Genomic DNA, 18,262 nt, shown 5'->3' with positions numbered 1-18,262 from the left:
CCACACAAAACATGAAACATGACATAATACAGAACATTAATAGACAAGAACAGCTCAAGGACAGAACTACATACATTTAAAACGGCACACATAGCCTACATATCAATACATACACAAACTATCTAGGTCAAATAGGGGAGAAGCTTAACAAGTCACATAATAAGTTGCATGGACTCCCTCTGTGTGCAATAATAGTGTTTAACATGATTTTTGAATGACTACCTCATCTCTGTGCCCCACACATACAATTATCTGTAAGGTCCCTCAGTGCATTTCAAACACAGATTCAACCACAAAGACCAGGGAGATTTTTCCAATGACTCGCAAAGAAGGGCACCTAATGGTAGATGGGTAAAAATAAAAGAAGCAGACATTGAATATCCCTTTGAGCATGGTGAAGTTCATAATTACACTTTGGATGGTGTATCAATACACCCAGACACTACAAAGATACAGGTCTCCTTCCTAACTCAGTTGCCGGAGAGGAAGGAAACATCTCAGGGATTTCGCCATGAGGCCAATGGTGAATTTAAAACAGTTACAGAGTTTAATGGTTGTGAAAGGAGAACACTGAGAATGAATCAAGAACATTGTAGTTACTCCACATTACTAACCTAATTGACAGAGTGAAAAGAAGGTAGCCTGTACAGAATACACATATTCCAAAACATGCATTATGTTTGCAATAAGGTTCTAAAGTAATAATGCAACACATTTGGAAAAGCAATTAACTTTTTGTCCTGAATACAAAGTGTTATGTTTGGGGCAAATCCAATAAAACACATTACTGAGTATAACTCTCCATATTTTCAAGCATAGTGGTGGCTGCATCATGTTATGGGTATGCTTGTAATCGTTAAGGACTGGGGAGTTTTTCAGGATAAAAATAGAAACGGAATGGAGCTAAGCACAGGCAAAATCCTAGAGGAAAACATGGTTCAGTCTGTTTTCCACCAGACACTGGGAGATGAATTCCTCTTTCAGCAGGACAATAACCTAAAACACAAGGCCACATCTACACTGGAGTTGCTTACCAAGAAGACAGTGAATGTTCCTGAGTGGCCGAGTTACAGTTTTGACATAAATCTGCTTCAAAATCTATGGCAAGACCTGAAAATGGCTGTTTAGCTATGATCAACAACCAACTTGACAGAGCTTGAAGAATTTCAAAAAGAATAATGGGCAAATATTGTACAATCCAGGTGTGCTAAGCTCTTAAGAGACTTACCCAGAAAGGTTCACAGCTGAAATCTCTGCCAAAGGTGATCGTAAAATGTATTGACTCAGGGGTGTGAATACTTATGTAAATTAGATATTTCTGTATTTCATTTTCAATAGACTTGCTAACATTTCATTGTCACTTTATCATTATGGGGTATTGTGTGTAGATGGGTGAGAGAAAAAAAATATATTTAATCAATTTTGAATTCAGGCTGTAACACAAAATGTGGAATAAATACTTTCTGAAGGCACTGTACAGTATATGGCATGCTGCATGATTTCTATGGTGCTATGCTGGTTAGTAGAGTACTCACCAAAACGACAGTGATTTCTATGGTGCTATGCTGGTTAGTAGAGTACTCACCAAAACGACAGTGATTTCTATGGTGCTATGCTGGTTAGTAGAGTACTCACCAAAACGGCAGTGATTTCTATGGTGCTATGCTGGTTAGTAGAGTACTCACCAAAACGACAGTGATTTCTATGGTGCTATGCTGGTTAGTAGAGTACTCACCAAAACGACAGTGATTTCTATGGTGCTATGCTGGTTAGTAGAGTACTCACCAAAACGACAGTGATTTCTATGGTGCTATGCTAGTCAGTAGGGTACTCACCAAAAGGACAGTGGCAGATGTATCCATTTAGCAGATCCATACAGGAACCTCCATTCAGACAAGGCCTTGACCAGCAGTCATTAACATTCTCTGAGCACCATCTTCCTGGAAACACAACAGATTACATTCTGTAAATATCCCTTATAGTGTACGTTCTGTGCATGCTCTGTGCACATTTCAGTTGGGTTTACATACTTTTCTAAGCATGTTAGAATGTAAATGTCTTCTAATGTCTGTTCACTCTACAGTGTACTGTACTTAATGTGGCCATGTTCTGGGCCAATGGTACCAGGGTTGAAACAAAATATTTGAGCTTCTCTACCAGCATCAGTATAATGTGATGTGCGTATGACAAAGTGACTTTCTACATTATAAAAATGCTTCCCAAGTAACGTAAGGAACATCAGTAATGCTTATAGACACCTTGACAATCATATTATGCTGTTACATATGATCACATTATGTAACGCAACGTTGTACAACAGCAGAAGTAATATATTACTTACACTACGCACACACACAGACACAAGCACACACACACGCGCACACGCGCACGCACAAGCACAAGCACAAGCACACGCACACGCACACGCACACACACACACACACACAGACACACGCACACACGCACAGACACACGCACACACACACACACACACATACACACATGCATACATAGAACGTGATAGAATTGTGGCCCCAATTTCTCATCTTCGGGGACTTTTATGGCATTGTGTGCACTCCCATGAGGGTACTAGGGAACACAGAGCTCTGCCGTGTGCTGCTATTGTAAATCAATGGTTGTACGGCACAAACTCCTAATGTCCCTTAGCTTGCTGACTGCTCAGGCTGACCATTCATTAAAAACAGAAAACAGAACATCCTGCTCCATTGCAATGGTGCCAATATATACTGAACAAAAATATAAACGTAACATGCAACAATTTCAACGATTTTACTGAGTTACAGTTCAAATTAGGAAATCAATCAATTGAAATACATTTATTTCAAAAACATTTATTAGGCCCTAATCTAATCTATGGATTTCACATGACTGGGCAGGGGAGCCAGACCCAGACAATCAGAATTAGTTTTTCTCCACAAAAGGGCTTTATTACAGACAGAAATACTCCTTAGTTTCAGTGGCTGGTCTCAGACGATCACGCATGTGAAGATGCCGGATGTGGAGGTGCTGGGTTGGCGTGGTTACACGTAGTCTGCGGTTGTAAGGCCAGTTGGACGTACTGCCAAATTCTCTAAAACGATGTTGAAAGCGGCTTATGGTCGAGAAATTAACATTAAATTCTCTGGCAACAACTCTGGTGGACATTCCTGTAGTCAGCATGCCAACTGCATGCTCCATCAAAACTTGACACCTGTGGCATTGTGTTGTGTGAAATAACTTTTTTATTATTTATTATTATTATTATTAGTCATTTAGCAGACGCTCTTATCCAGAGCGACTTACAGGAGCAATTAGGGCTAAGTGCCTTGCTTAAGGGCACATCGACAGATTTTTCACCTAGTCGGCTCGGGGATTAGAACCAGCGACCTTTCGGTTACTGGCACAACGCTCTTAACCACTAAGCTACCTGCCGCCCATTTTTAGAGTGGCCTTTTATTGTCCTCAGCACAAGGTGCACCTGTGTAATGATCATGCTGTTTAATCAGCTTCTTGATATGCCACATCTGTCAGGTGGATGGATTATCTTGGCAAAGGAGAAATGCTCACTAACAGGGATGTAAACAAATTTGTGCACAGCATTTGAGGGATCTTTTATTTTAGCTCATGAAACATGGGACCAACACTTTACATGTTACGTTTATATTTTTGTTCAGTGACGTCATCTGTACATATGGGATATTTTCAAGAGATGCTGCTATGCCATGTTCTCTTTTTGGTTATCAACATTGTTTTTCCAAGTTAAGGGAACAAATGTGTTCATTTGTAATTTGGTTGAGGTATTCCTTTAACGGTTTCAAATCAATGAAAGCACCACGATAAAGGACGACACATATTGACAACAATGAACTAAGGAAAAACCCTGCCGCTCGTTTCTTTATTATTTAGTAGGTTAGTTGGTGAGTTGACCTGAAATCAACTGTTTTCTATAGAGAACAATACATAAAACAAGAGATGAATGTTATCACCAGCTTAACATACTGTAGGCCTACCTTCAAACCCCGGGGGGCAGTGGCATTGATAGCCTCCGATGACATCCTCACAGGTGGCACCACTGGCACACGGGGAACTCTTACACTTGTCCGTCTCCCGCTCACAGTACCTCCCCTGGAACCCGAGCTCACAGCGACAGGTATAGTTGTGTTGTTGGTCTAGACATACGCCGTGCTCAGAGCAGAGATGGCCAATACAGTGATCAACGTCCATCTCACAGTAGCTACCGCTGTATCCTCTGGGACAAAGGCAGCTGGTGACAGAGACATCCATTATAATATGATATTAACAGACACCGTTCATAGATACTTCCGACAAGTCTTAAGATGCATTAAGACTGCCTTGTAATGCATTATAGCTGTGTGTCTTAAGTGAAGTGTTACCAAAACATTTAAGAGAATTTCTAAATGGATTTTCATTTGTTTTCTAGCATCCTAGAGGGAATTGCAAAGCAGCAATTGTTTAATGGAGTTTCCAATACTTTTTCTATTCTGTAGTACCCCATTGATGAGGTAACCATCGGAGCAGCGGTTGCCCTAAACATACCGTATTTCTTTATTGGATAGAGGACAGAGAGAAAGACAGGAAAGATGGGAGAGAAGTTTAGTGCCAGAATGAATGGCCTGTGACGGATTTCAACCCAACCGACACAGTATGCGTGCGCACTGAAGGCAGCAGCCTTAACCAGTAGACCACCTCAGCCTACAAATAGACAGTACTTAAAACCAGTTACAGTGCCTTCAGAAAGGATTCATACCCCTTGACTTATTCCACATTTTGTTGTTACAGCCTGAATTCAAAATGGATAAAAAACTAAACAAATTATCTCACCCATCTACAGACAATACCCCATAATGACAAAGTGAAAACATGTTCTTTTTTAGATTTTTGAAAATTTATTGAAAATTAAATACAGAAATATTTATATATGAGGTGTCGGATTTCACATACTGCATCTCAGATGACAGCGGAGAGTGACATGTGAAGCGGGACAACCAGAGCTTTCACGGAGTGCAAAGCAATAATTGATTTCCAATATATTTGCTAAAAACAAAACACAAACATGTTTTCACTTTGTCATTATGGGGTATTGTGTGTAGATATTTTTTTTATTAAGAATGTAATCCAGTTTAACACAACAAAATGTGGAATGTTGTTGATGTTGCACAGTTCACACAGCGTTCTGTACACAGAAATCTTGGTCGGAACCGGTCCAGGACCGGTCAAAGTCCCCTAAATAGGGGAAGTTTTACTAATAAACACATTTTTTAAATTAGTTTCCTGCAATTCTACACATTTTACCATGGTTAATGCCATGTTCGTATGCCATCTGAGTGACTCAAACATTATAACAAAATCAATGGGCCATGACTTTTTGGAATTTTAGATTCTCCCTGACTGTTTAGTTTTTATTTCGGTGATTGTTAGTTCTATAAGATTATCTTATTTAAAAATATGCTCAATTTCTACATACTTTTTTAAATCTGGTTTTAGTCTTTTAAGTTTATACTGAAAATGATTTACTATCCCATTTCACAATTTTTTTATATAATATTTTTTGAAGTGGCGCTAAATGAATATAGGGAAAACACTGAACAGTGTATTTGAGACCCTGCCTTAGACACTCACCTGTAACCATCAATCTCATCCACACAAGTGGCCCCGTTTTGACACCAGTGCTGAACACAATCATTGATGTTTATGTGGCAGTTACGTCCTGCCCATCCAGGTGTACAGACACAGGTGTAACTGCTAGCGTTGTTCAAGACACAACGTCCTCCGTTGGCACATGGCTGTACACAGAAAATAGAAAATTGGCAGACACATCAATATGTATTAATTTACTCCAAAATAACATGTGAAGACATCACACCATTCACACAACAAGTGCTTATTCACTATGTAATACTGTACCTTGGGGGACAATACCAAATAACTCAGTCCTTTTGCAAAGCAAATCACATCTTGTTTCTTTTGAAAAGCTGGCGGAATCTTTGATATGATGTGTAGCTAGATTCAATATTGGATTCCATAGCCCAACGGCTCTTTCATTCACTCTATTCCATGTTGTATTACATTTTGATTATTATCAAAGACAGGATATTGTTATAAACGTAATGTATTGTAATGTATTGTATTTCTACATCTCATCGTGATCCACTGGGATGAATACAGTGGTTAGACATAATGCAGACAGTGATTTTCCATCAATGCGTAGATAGTGTTTGAGTTCGACAATTTACATCATAAAATACATTGTGATTGCTTCAATGAAATTATCTGCAGGGACAACACTGCTTGTGTGTGTGTGTGTGTGTGTGTGTGTGTGTGTGTGTGTGTGTGTGTGTGTGTGTGTGTGTGTTCCATGTTAATTTGTCTAATGAGACTACAATGTCCTGATTAATGGCAACATTCCAAACCATTTTACGGGGCAATCATCATAGAGGTGTGACTAATTTGTCAATATGCTTAGCAACGGTCATTGAAATGTATAAAAGGTTTAAAAAACAGTTGTAATAAATGCAACAGTTGGACAATGAAGATACTCCAAACTTTATGCATTTTTTTAATCAATCAGATATTGACTGAATTATAGCACATAAAACATTGTACTGGCAAGGACAAATAATGAATGCATTTTGGTGGGATTTCAGGTTTTCCATTTATTGTAAAATGTCACTTTTATCATATAATGCACTCATATATATTTATATATATATATACAGTGAGGGAAAAAAGTATTTGATCCCCTGCTGATTTTGTACGTTTGCTCACTGACAAAGAAATTATCAGTCTATAATTTTAATGGTAGGTTTATTTGAACAGTGAGAGACAGAATAACAACAAAAAAATCCAGAAAAACGCATGTCAAAAATGTTAGAAATTGATTTGCATTTTAATGAGGGAAATAAGTATTTGACCCCCTCTCAATCAGAAAGATTTCTGTCTCCCAGTTGTCTTTTATACAGGTAACGAGCTGAGATTAGGAGCACACTCTTAAAGGGAGTGCTCCTAATCTCAGTTTGTTACCTGTATAAAATGCACCTGTCTACAGAAGCAATCAACCAATCAGATTCCAAACTCTCCACCATGGCCGAGACCAAAGAGCTCTCCAAGGATGTCAGGGACAAGATTGTAGACCTACACAAGGCTGGAATGGGCTACAAGACCATCGCCATGCAGCTTGGTGAGAAGGTGACAACAGTTGGTGCGATTATTCGCAAATGGAAGAAACACAAAATAACTGTCAATCTCCCTCGGCCTGGGGCTCCATGCAAGATCTCACCTCGTGGAGTTGCAATGATCATGAGAACGGTGAGGAATCAGCCCAGAACTACACGGGAGGATCTTGTCAATGATCTCAAGGCAGCTGGGACCATAGTCACCAAGAAAACAATTGGTAACACACTACGCCGTGAAGGACTGAAATCCTGCAGCACCCGCAAGGTCCCCCTGCTCACGAAAGCACATATACATGCCCGTCTGAAGTTTGCCAATGAACATCTGAATGATTCAGAGGAGAACTGGGTGAAAGTGTTGTGGTCAGATGAGACCAAAATCGAGCACTTTGGCATCAACTCAACTTGCCGTGTTTGGAGGAGGAGGAATGCTGCCTATGACCCCAAGAACACCATTCCCACCGTCAAACATGGAGGTGGAAACATTATGCTTTGGGGGTGTTTTTCTGCTAAGGGGACAGGACAACTTCACCGCATCAAAGGGACGATGGACGGGTCCATGTACCGTCAAATCTTGGGTGAGAACCTCCTTCCCTCAGCCAGGGCATTGAAAATGGGTCGTGGATGGGTATTCCAGCATGACAATTACCCAAAACACACGGCCAAGGCAACAAAGGAGTGGCTCAAGACGAAGCACATTAAGGTCCTGGAGAGGCCTAGCCAGTCTCCAGACCTTAATCCCATAGAAAATCTGTGGAGGGAGCTGAAGGTTGAGTTGCCAAACGTCAGCCTCGAAACCTTAATGACTTGGAGAAGATCTGCAAAGAGGAGTGGGACAAAATCCCTCCTGAGATGTGTGCAAACCTGGTGGCCAACTACAAGAAACGTCTGACCTCTGTGACCGGGTTTTCCACCAAGTACTAAGTCATGTTTTGCAGAGGGTTCAAATACTTATTTCCTTCATTAAAATGCAAATCAATTCATAAGATTTTTGACATGCATTTTTCTGGATGTTTTTGTTGTTATTCTGTCTCTCACTGTTCAAATAAACCTACCATTAAAATTATAGACTGATCATGTCTTTGTCAGTGGGCAAACGTACAAAATCAGCAGGGGATCAAATACTTTTTTCCCTCACTGTATATATATATATATATATATATATATATATATATATATATATATATATATATATATATACCTCAGTATATCAGGTATTTTTTAAATGTTTTGTGATAAAATAAAGAAAATTATATGTGCCTCATTTGAATACAGTGGGGGAAAAAAGTATTTAGTCAGCCACCAATTGTGCAAGTTCTCCCACTTAAAAAGATGAGAGAGGCCTGTAATTTTCATCATAGGTACACGTCAACTATGACAGACAAAATGAGAAAAAAAATCCAGAAAATCACATTGTAGGATTTTTTATGAATTTATTTGCAAATTATGGTGGAAAAAAAGTATTTGGTCAATAACAAAAGTTTCTCAATACTTTGTTATATACCCTTTTGTTGGCAATGACACAGGTCAAACGTTTTCTGTAAGTCTTCACAAGGTTTTCACACACTGTTGCTGGTATTTTGGCCCATTCCTCCATGCAGATCTTCTCTAGAGCAGTGATGTTTTTGGGCTGTCGCTGGGCAACACAGACTTACAACTCCCTCCAAAGATGTTCTATGGGGTTGAGATCTGGAGACTGGCTAGGCCACTCCAAGACCTTGAAATGCTTCCTACGAAGCCACTCCTTCGTTGCCCGGGCGGTGTGTTTGGGATCATTGTCATGCTGAAAGACCCAGCCACGTTTCCTCTTCAATGCCCTTGCTGATGGAAGGAGGTTTTCACTCAAAATCTCATGATACATGGCCCCATTCATTCTTTCCTTTGCATGGATCAGTCGTCCTGGTCCCTTTGCAGAAAAACAGCCCCAAAGCATGATGTTTCCACTCCCATGCTTCACAGTAGGTATGGTGTTCTTTGGATGCAACTCAGCATTCTTTGTCCTCCAAACAGGACGAGTTGAGTTTTTTCCAAAAAGTTCTATTTTGGTTTCATCTGACCATATGACATTCTCCCAATCCTCTTCTGAATCATCCAAATGCACTCTAGCAAACTTCAGACGGGCCTGGACATGTACTGGCTTAAGCAGGGGGACATGTCTGGCACTGCAGGATTTGAGTCCCTGGCGGCGTAGTGTGTTACTGATGGTAGGCTTTGTTAATTTGGTCCCAGCTCTCTGCAGGTCATTCACTAGGTCCCCCCGTGTGGTTCTGGGATTTTTGCTCACTGTTCTTGGGATCATTTTGACCCCACGGGGTGAGATATTGCGTGGAGCCCCAGATCGAGGGAGATTATCAGTGGTCTTGTATGTCTTCCATTTCCTAATACTTGCTCCCACAGTTGATTTCTTCAAACCAAGCTGCTTACCTATTGCAGATTCAGTCTTCCGAGCCTGGTGCAGGTCTACAATTTTGTTTCTGGTGTCCTTTGACAGCTCTTTGGTCTTGGCCATAGTGGAGTTTGGAGTGTGACTGTTTGAGGTTGTGGACAGGTGTCTTTTATACTGATAACAAGTTCAAAAAGGTGCCATTAATACAGGTAACGAGTGGAGGACAGAGGAGCCTCTTAAAGAAGAAGTTACAGGTCAGTGAGAGCCAGAAATCTTGCTTGTTTGTAGGTGACCAAATACTTATTTTCCACCATAATTTGCAAATAAATTCATTAAAAATCCTACAATGTGATTCTCTGGATTTTCCTTCCTCATTTTGTCTGTCATAGTTGACGTGTACCTATGATGAAAATTACAGGCCTCTCTCATCTTTTTAAGTGGGAGAACTTGCACAATTGGTGGCTGACTAAATACTTTTTTCCCCCACTGTATATACACCCTGGGTGTATTTGCATAAATGAAACATTAACATAAATGGGTGGAACTGGGCTGAAACCACCAAAAACTTGCTCTGTCTAGTCCTACCTGTGCCATCTAGACTGCCTCATTAATTATTCAGTATTGTTGTTGTCACATTCTCGTACGTTATTAAACAGGTATGTCAAGCAAGATACCCATTGGATTTAAAATCAAAACGCTTGGCTCGTACACCTATCTAAACATACTTTACATTGTTTGCGAGATCAGATATAATATCACTATAATCCAAGTGTTCCTTCTCGGAAGTTGCTTTCTAATTTGTAAACATTTCAACTGTATTCAATCATGACTTTTTTTCAAAAAACACAAAATGAACGTTCTCTTTCTTCTCGTTCTTGTGATGGAACTGTCGAGACGGTAAATCCCAGACCAAGCGTCAGCGTTTTTATAAGATGCAACGGAAAACGATTTTATTCCATTGAGCCCATTTCAGCCATTCCCAGAGTGTCTGACAGGTCATTACAAATGTTCCCGCAGACGTTACGTTAACGGGAAAAAACTAATGGCACAAGCACGAGTGGGAAAGAGTCACCAGAGTAAAATAAAAGCAATCTATTGTGTGAGATTTAGGTGCCAAGTGGATTTTGCACCCCTCAAACAGGAAATATATGGCTGAAAAGGAGAGATCCTCAGGTGGGCGGGGCATGCGCGTTGCTAATATGTTTAGTCTTCTATAAGCAGCAGCAGCCTGGGATCTAATAATATTTAATATCTTTTAAATACTTAGAACATTTTCTTTAGTCTGTCTGTAGTGCCAGATGGGCGGGGTTTGCTTTAGTCTGTCTGTAGTGCCAGATGGGCGGGGTTTGCTTTAGTCTGTCTGTAGTGCCAGATGGGCGGGGTTTGCTTTAGTCTGTCTGTAGTGCCAGATGGGCGGGGTTTGCTTTAGTCTGTATGTAGTGCCAGATGGGCGGGGTTTGCTTTAGTCTGTCTGTAGTGCCAGATGGGCGGGGTTTGCTTTAGTCTGTCTGTAGTGCCAGATGGGCGGGGTTTGCTTTAGTCTGTCTGTAGTGCCAGATGGGCGGGGTTTGCTTTAGTCTGTCTGTAGTGCCAGATGGGCGGGGTTTGCTTTAGTCTGTCTGTAGTGCCAGATGGGCGGGGTTTGCTTTAGTCTGTCTGTAGTGCCAGATGGGCGGGGTTTGCTTTAGTCTGTCTGTAGTGCCAGATGGGCGGGGTTTGCTTTAGTCTGTCTGTAGTGCCAGATGGGCGGGGTTTGCTTTAGTCTGTCTGTAGTGCCAGATGGGCGGGGTTTGCTTTAGTCTGTCTGTAGTGCCAGATGGGCGGGGTTTGCTTTAGTCTGTCTGTAGTGCCAGATGGGCGGGGTTTGCTTTAGTCTGTCTGTAGTGCCAGATGGGCGGGGTTTGCTTTAGTCTGTCTGTAGTGCCAGATGGGCGGGGTTTGCTTTAGTCTGTCTGTAGTGCCAGATGGGCGGGGTTTGCTTTAGTCTGTCTGTAGTGCCAGATGGGCGGGGTTTGCTTTAGTCTGTCTGTAGTGCCAGATGGGCGGGGTTTGCTTTAGTCTGTCTGTAGTGCCAGATGGGCGGGGTTTGCTTTAGTCTGTCTGTAGTGCCAGATGGGCGGGGTTTGCTTTAGTCTGTCTGTAGTGCCAGATGGGCGGGGTTTGCTTTAGTCTGTCTGTAGTGCCAGATGGGCGGGGTTTGCTTTAGTCTGTCTGTAGTGCCAGATGGGCGGGGTTTGCTTTAGTCTGTCTGTAGTGCCAGATGGGCGGGGTTTGCTTTAGTCTGTCTGTAGTGCCAGATGGGCGGGGTTTGCTTTAGTCTGTCTGTAGTGCCAGATGGGCGGGGTTTGCTTTAGTCTGTCTGTAGTGCCAGATGGGCGGGGTTTGCTTTAGTCTGTCTGTAGTGCCAGATGGGCGGGGTTTGCTTTAGTCTGTCTGTAGTGCCAGATGGGCGGGGTTTGCTTTAGTCTGTCTGTAGTGCCAGATGGGCGGGGTTTGCTTTAGTCTGTCTGTAGTGCCAGATGGGCGGGGTTTGCTTTAGTCTGTCTGTAGTGCCAGATGGGCGGGGTTTGCTTTAGTCTGTCTGTAGTGCCAGATGGGCGGGGTTTGCTTTAGTCTGTCTGTAGTGCCAGATGGGCGGGGTTAACAAGCGCAATCAAGCCCAGATCCAGCATTTTAAATGATTTAAAATGGTATTTGAACCCAGGTCTGATGTGCAGTTCGCTATCAGAGAATTGTACAGTGCGCCAAATTAGTTTGCTGGGGTTTGTTTGTTCAGTTGGGGGCATATCCTACATTTTCACGTAGCCATGCATTGATGTCAACGGGAGATTAAGGGAAAATATTACTTAAATGGAAGTTTGGATTCACCCCACGTTCTGCAAAAAAAAAAAGAAAGTGTTGTTTCACCCACTTGTATGTTTGGAGGGCACAGTAGGCGACATGTGTACTTCAGTCCATCAGGCAGATCCAAACAATGTGTGTTTCTAGGGCATGTGGCGTTGGGTAGGGTACAGGCATTTACATCCACCTCACAGTTCTGGCCCAGAAACCCTGCAAGGAAGCAGTGAAACAGACTCATTATCATCAACACTGAGATTAGCAGCAGAGTAAAACCCAGCTGACCGGTAAAATTAGAAGGGAACAGAGTTTTCCCCCAAACAAGAAGTAAAATAGGATGAAGAGTTTGTGAAGAGATGCAAAGATTTTCTGATTGATACCATTAACTCAAACTTCTAGGGTCGGTTTCCCAAACACAGATTAAGCTTCTGGATTTAAAAGCATATTCAATGGATAATTTCCATGTTTTTTAGTCTAGGACTAGGCTTTAAAGGTGCAATATGCAGAAATCGCTCCGCCATTTCCTGGTTGCAAAAATTCTAATAGTTTGCCTAATTTCATTGTACCATCTAAAAAGCTGTGAAATATATTTTCAATAACCAAAATTATTGTATTTTCAGCTGTTTGAAAATGGTGTAAAAAATCAAAGGTAAAAGATGCAAAAACTAAACTTAAGTAAGGCAGGTATAGAAATAACACACATGGACCAGATCCACCGCTTCTAAATCACATCACATCACATGTTATTGGCCACATGCACCGAATACAACAGGTGTAGACATTACAGTGAAATGCTTACTTACAAGCCCTTAAGTTTAAGATAAAAAAAAAAAAAGCAAATCATTAAAGAGCAGCAGTAAAATAAAATAACAGTAGGGAGGCTATATACAGGGGGTACCGGTAGAGAGTCAATGTGCGGGGGCACCGGCTAGTCGAGGTAATTGAGGTAATATGTACATGTGGGTAGAGTTAAAGTGACTATGCATAGATAATAAACAGAGTAGCAGCAGCATAAAAGAGGGGGTTGGGGTGGTCAATGCAAATAGTCCGGGTAGCCATGATTAGCTGTTCAGGAGTCTTATGGCTTGGGGGTACCGCTTCTTTCTATGTCAATTTGGTCCAGGAAACTGACTTCTAATGTAACAAACCAGGTAATAGTTGACTGTAGACTGATTCTAAAGCCAGACTTTTCAAGACAAAAAAAAAGACTGATCATGGCCTGCTGGAGGACAACTCGTTCAGAATAACCTGCCCTCATCTCTGGGGTTAAAGATGAGCTCCAGCGCTGTGTCCCAAATGGCACACTATTCCCCATACAGTGCACTACTTTTGACCAGAGCTCTATATATAGGAAATAGGGCGCCATTTGGGATGCACCCCTTTGTTTTGCTATGGACAGATGGTGGTGAAGTGGACACCAGGGTCGTGCTCAATTCCATTTAAATCCTGTCAATTCAGGATGTAATCAGGAATTCCAATTATCTCCTTTGCTTCTTAATGAGGAATAAATGGAATTTGGTTTGAATTTCCGTTTCCGTCCTGAATTGACTGAATTGAAATGGAAGTTTATTTATTTATTTTTATTTCACCTTTATTTAACCAGGTAAACCAGTTGAGAACAAGTTCTCATTTACAACTGCGACCTGGCCAAGATAAAGCAAAGCAGTGCGATAAAAACAACAACACAGAGTTACATATGGGGTAAAACAAAACAAAGTCAAAAATACAACAGAAATACATATAATATACAGTGTGCAAATTTAGCAAGTTATGGAGGTAAGGCAATAAAATAGGCTATAGTGCAAAATAATTACAATTTAGTATTAACACTGGAATGATGTGCAAGAGACCCCGACTCTGGTGGACGGAGTGGGGGACAATGCTCTGATTGAAAGTGCAGCATCATCTGGCAGCCCACCATAAGCTCTGCCTTGCATGCCAGTCACACACACACACACACACACGCACACCCTCTCGTCTCCAGGGTGGGACATCTCCATCAGACTACATCAGTGAATGTAAATTCAGCCTCAGCCGGTCGAGCCGAATAAACAATTACTGCAGAATCATATTAATACAGGAGTAGAATGCCCCATGAAAGGAGAGAGTATTCCATATCACAATATTGACATAATTCTCCTGCAGTAATGAGCTCTGGCAATGAGTGGAGTGATATGCTCAGCTGTCAGTCAAAGGACAGAGTCTAAAAAGCACCTTATTCCCTTTATAGTGCACTACTTTTGACCAGGACCCATAGAACTGGTCAAAAGAAGTGCACTACACAGGGAATAAGGTTCCATTTGGGATGCATGCAATGGCTTGTTTGGGGGCTGGGATGGATAGGCCCCTGCGTTAGTGAAACTGAATGTGAGGGGGCACAACATACGTACCTGGGGGACACCTGCACGTGTAGGAGCCAACAGAGTCCAAGCATGTCCCACTGTGCAGACAGGGGTTGGAGGAACACTCGTTCATTTCTGTCTCACAGTGGGGTCCTGAAAGACAAGAGGAAGACGGAGTAAAGAAATGCACACACTGATTACAGTGGGTTTTAATTAGTTTATGTAGGCATTTTAATCAACCCCTAATGTAAATGGACTCAATGATTTGGATTGTAAATTCCCCCTTACAATTCTGAGAGAATATTCCAAAGGCCTGCAGTTGTATAAACAGGGCAGCATTTCATTCTTTCCATTTCTCTTTAGCAATTAGAAAAGCTGTAAAAACAGCAGGAAAAACTATTTTCTAAAGCTATTATGCCGCTCAACATTAAAAACGTATAAATAGTTAAAAAGTATCTTAAACTGTGAATCACAAAAGCCAATGTCTCAGAGTGCTCTCTTGTTCAAGTCTAGTTTAAATCTAGATGGTGATTCTCACAGTGCTCTCTTGTTCAAGTCTAGTTTAAATCTAGATGGTGATTCTCACAGTGCTCTCTTGTTCAAGTCTAGTTTAAATCTAGATGGTGATTCTCACAGTGCTCTCTTGTTCAAGTCTAGTTTAAATCTAGATGGTGATTCTCACAGTGCTCTCTTGTTCAAGTCTAGTTTAAATCTAGATGGTGATTCTCACAGAGTGCTCTCTTGTTCAAGTCTAGTTTAAATCTAGATGGTGATTCTCACAGTGCTCTCTTGTTCAAGTCTAGTTTAAATCTAGCTCAGATATAACCTTCCTACGTAATAAATCTAGATGGTGATTTAATTGTTCTACAGTGATTTAGTCGATAAGCTCCTACCATACAGGGGATTCCTCTCAGATGTGACTGGGGAAGTGATTTATCATAAACGTCCGTTCATCAATAATGGCAAATTCAATACATGTAGCAAAAGCCCCTCTTGAAAGAGTCAAACTCAGGATGTGTCCCAAATGGTACCCTATTCCCTATATAGTGCACTACTTTTGACCAGGATACCCTATAAGTACACTATAAAGGGAATAGGGTGCCATTTGGGACGAAGCCTCAGTCTACTGTACAGCAGACCTACTGTGATTAATATCATAACGTTCTTTCTCCAGGTCGTTTTATATATATATATATATATATATATATAAGAAACGCCACATTGTGCAGCTGCAAATTGTACAAATCCATGTCAACAGCAATGTGCAAAGATATCTGTCAGAAAAATATTTTATACAGGTAGTACTGTCAACGGGTGGGGGGGGGGGTAATTCTTCATGCGTAGCGTAACATGGAGGATGGAAGATGAAACATGACCCAATAAAAAACCGGCATAAATATTTGTTTACTGCAAAGGAACTCGCCATCGGATTATTAAGTAATGCATTTCAGTGTGTGCATTTCTTTTTTTTTTACCATGGGAGACAGAATGCATATTCCAGACTGACCAAAAACACAGAAATAATAATTCTACCAACTACTAAGTCAACTCTCTGCTGCTCTTCATTCATGTTGTCATAAGCAGAGCAGAAGACACATTTCTGATGTAACACTTGGACAAATAAAGTTGTATTGTACAAAACATTACCCCCAAAATGTTTGGAGCCTTCAATAGAGCCACACGGGAAGGAAACCAATAATGGTACAGTCCAGTCCAGCTGCCTTGGCTGACAGCTGTAACCTAGCCTGGGTGGCAGTCCGCTTGTCATCCAGAAGGAGTTGGAAAGACAGCAGAAACCGACTGGCTCCCAGGCTAGCAAAAACCCGCAGAAGAAGAAGAATGGGTCTGTTGGGGTGATGATGATGAATGTGAGTCGGTCAGGTAAACTGGTAATTGAAAGGTCAGGTAAACTGGTAATTGAAAGGTCAGGTAAACTGGTCATTGAAAGGTCAGGTAAACTGGTCATTGAAAGGTCAGGTAAACTGGTCATTGAAAGGTCAGGTAAACTGATCATTGAAAGGTCAGGTAAACTGGTCATTGAAAGGTCAGGTAAACTGATAATTGAAAGGTCAGGTAAACTGATCATTGAAAGGTCAGGTAAACTGGTCATTGAAAGGTCAGGTAAACTGGTCATTGAAAGGTCAGGTAAACTGGTCATTGAAAGGTCAGGTAAACTGGTCATTGAAAGGTCAGGTAAACTGATCATTGAAAGGTCAGGTAAACTGATCATTGAAAGGTCAGGTAAACTGATAATTGAAAGGTCAGGTAAACTGATAATTGAAAGGTCACAGTGAGTGGGTAGCTGATATAGAAGCCAGGTTATAACCTGGGGATGTGTCCCAAATGGCACTGTTCCCTATATAGTGTACGACTTTTGACCATCCCAGGTGTTGACAGTTAAAAGCAGGAAGTGATGAGAAAGCCCCCTGAGATGAAGCAACATAACGGTAAGACAGGAATATACAGTTGAAGTCGGAAGTTTACATACACTTAGGTTGGAGTCATTAAAACTTGTTTTCAACAACTCCACAAATTTCTTGTTAACAAACTTTAGTTTTGGCAAGTCGGTTAGGACATCTACTTTGTGCATGACACAAGTAATTTTTCCAACAATTGTTTACAGACAGATTATTTCACAATTCACTGTATCACAATTCCAGTGAGTCAGAAGTTTACATAAACAAATTTGACTGTGCCTTAAAACAGCTTGGAAAATTCCAGAAAATGATGTCATGGCTGTAGAAGCTTCCGATAGTCTAATTGACATCATTTGAGTCAATTGGAGGTGTACCTGTGGATGTATTTCAAGGCCTACCTTCAAACTCAGTGCCTCTTTGCTTGAAATCATGGGAAAATCAAAATAAATCAGCCAAGACATCAGAAAAAAAATGGTAGACCTCCACAAGTCTGGTTCATCCTTGGGAGCAATTTCCAAACGCCTGAAGGTACCACGTTCATCTGTACAAACAATAGTCTGCAATTATAAACACCATGGGACCACGCAGCCGTCATACCGCTCAGGAAGAAGACACGTTCTGTCTCCTAGAGATGAACGTACTTTGGTGTGAAAAGTGCAAATCAATCCCAGAACAACAGCAAAGGACCTTGTGAAGATGCTGGAGGAAACAGGTACAAAAGTATCTATATCCACAGTAAAACGAGTCCTATATCGATATAACCTGAAAGGCCACTCAGCAAGGAAGAAGCCACTGCTCCAAAACGGCCATAAAAAAGGCAGACTACGGTTTGCAAATGCACATGGGGACAAATATCGTACTTTTTGGAGAAATGTCCTCTGGTCTGATGAAACAAAAATAGAACTGTTTGGCCATAATGACCATCGTTATGTTCGGAGGAAAAACGGGGAGGCTGGCAAGCCGAAGAACACCATCCCAACCGTGAAGCACGGGGGTGGCAGCATCATGCTGTGGGGGTGCTTTGCTGCAGGAGGGACTGGTGCACTTCACAAAATAGATGGCATCATGAGGAAGGAAAATTATGTGGAT

The 18,262-nt window shown here is 41.3% G+C and overlaps 1 pseudogene across 1 annotated transcript in view; it reads right to left on the bottom strand.

Annotated features, from left to right (window-relative positions):
• The window catches only part of LOC311118553 (protein eyes shut homolog), a 154,492-nt pseudogene that overhangs the window by 122,782 nt on the left and 13,448 nt on the right, over positions 1 to 18,262 (bottom strand). Inside the window, exons 2-6 of the transcript in view lie at positions 14,805 to 14,909; positions 12,488 to 12,627; positions 5,641 to 5,804; positions 4,011 to 4,264; positions 1,836 to 1,940 (exon numbers count right to left, since the gene is read on the bottom strand). The product of the transcript in view is annotated as a protein eyes shut homolog (transcript). The remainder of the gene's footprint in view (positions 1 to 1,835; positions 1,941 to 4,010; positions 4,265 to 5,640; positions 5,805 to 12,487; positions 12,628 to 14,804; positions 14,910 to 18,262) is intronic.

The sequence above is a fragment of the Coregonus lavaretus genome (genome assembly GCF_964263955.1).
Source record: "Coregonus lavaretus genome assembly, chromosome: 1".
NCBI classification, from domain to species: domain Eukaryota; kingdom Metazoa; phylum Chordata; class Actinopteri; order Salmoniformes; family Salmonidae; genus Coregonus; species Coregonus lavaretus.
This window is presented reverse-complemented; position numbering and strand designations above follow the sequence as displayed.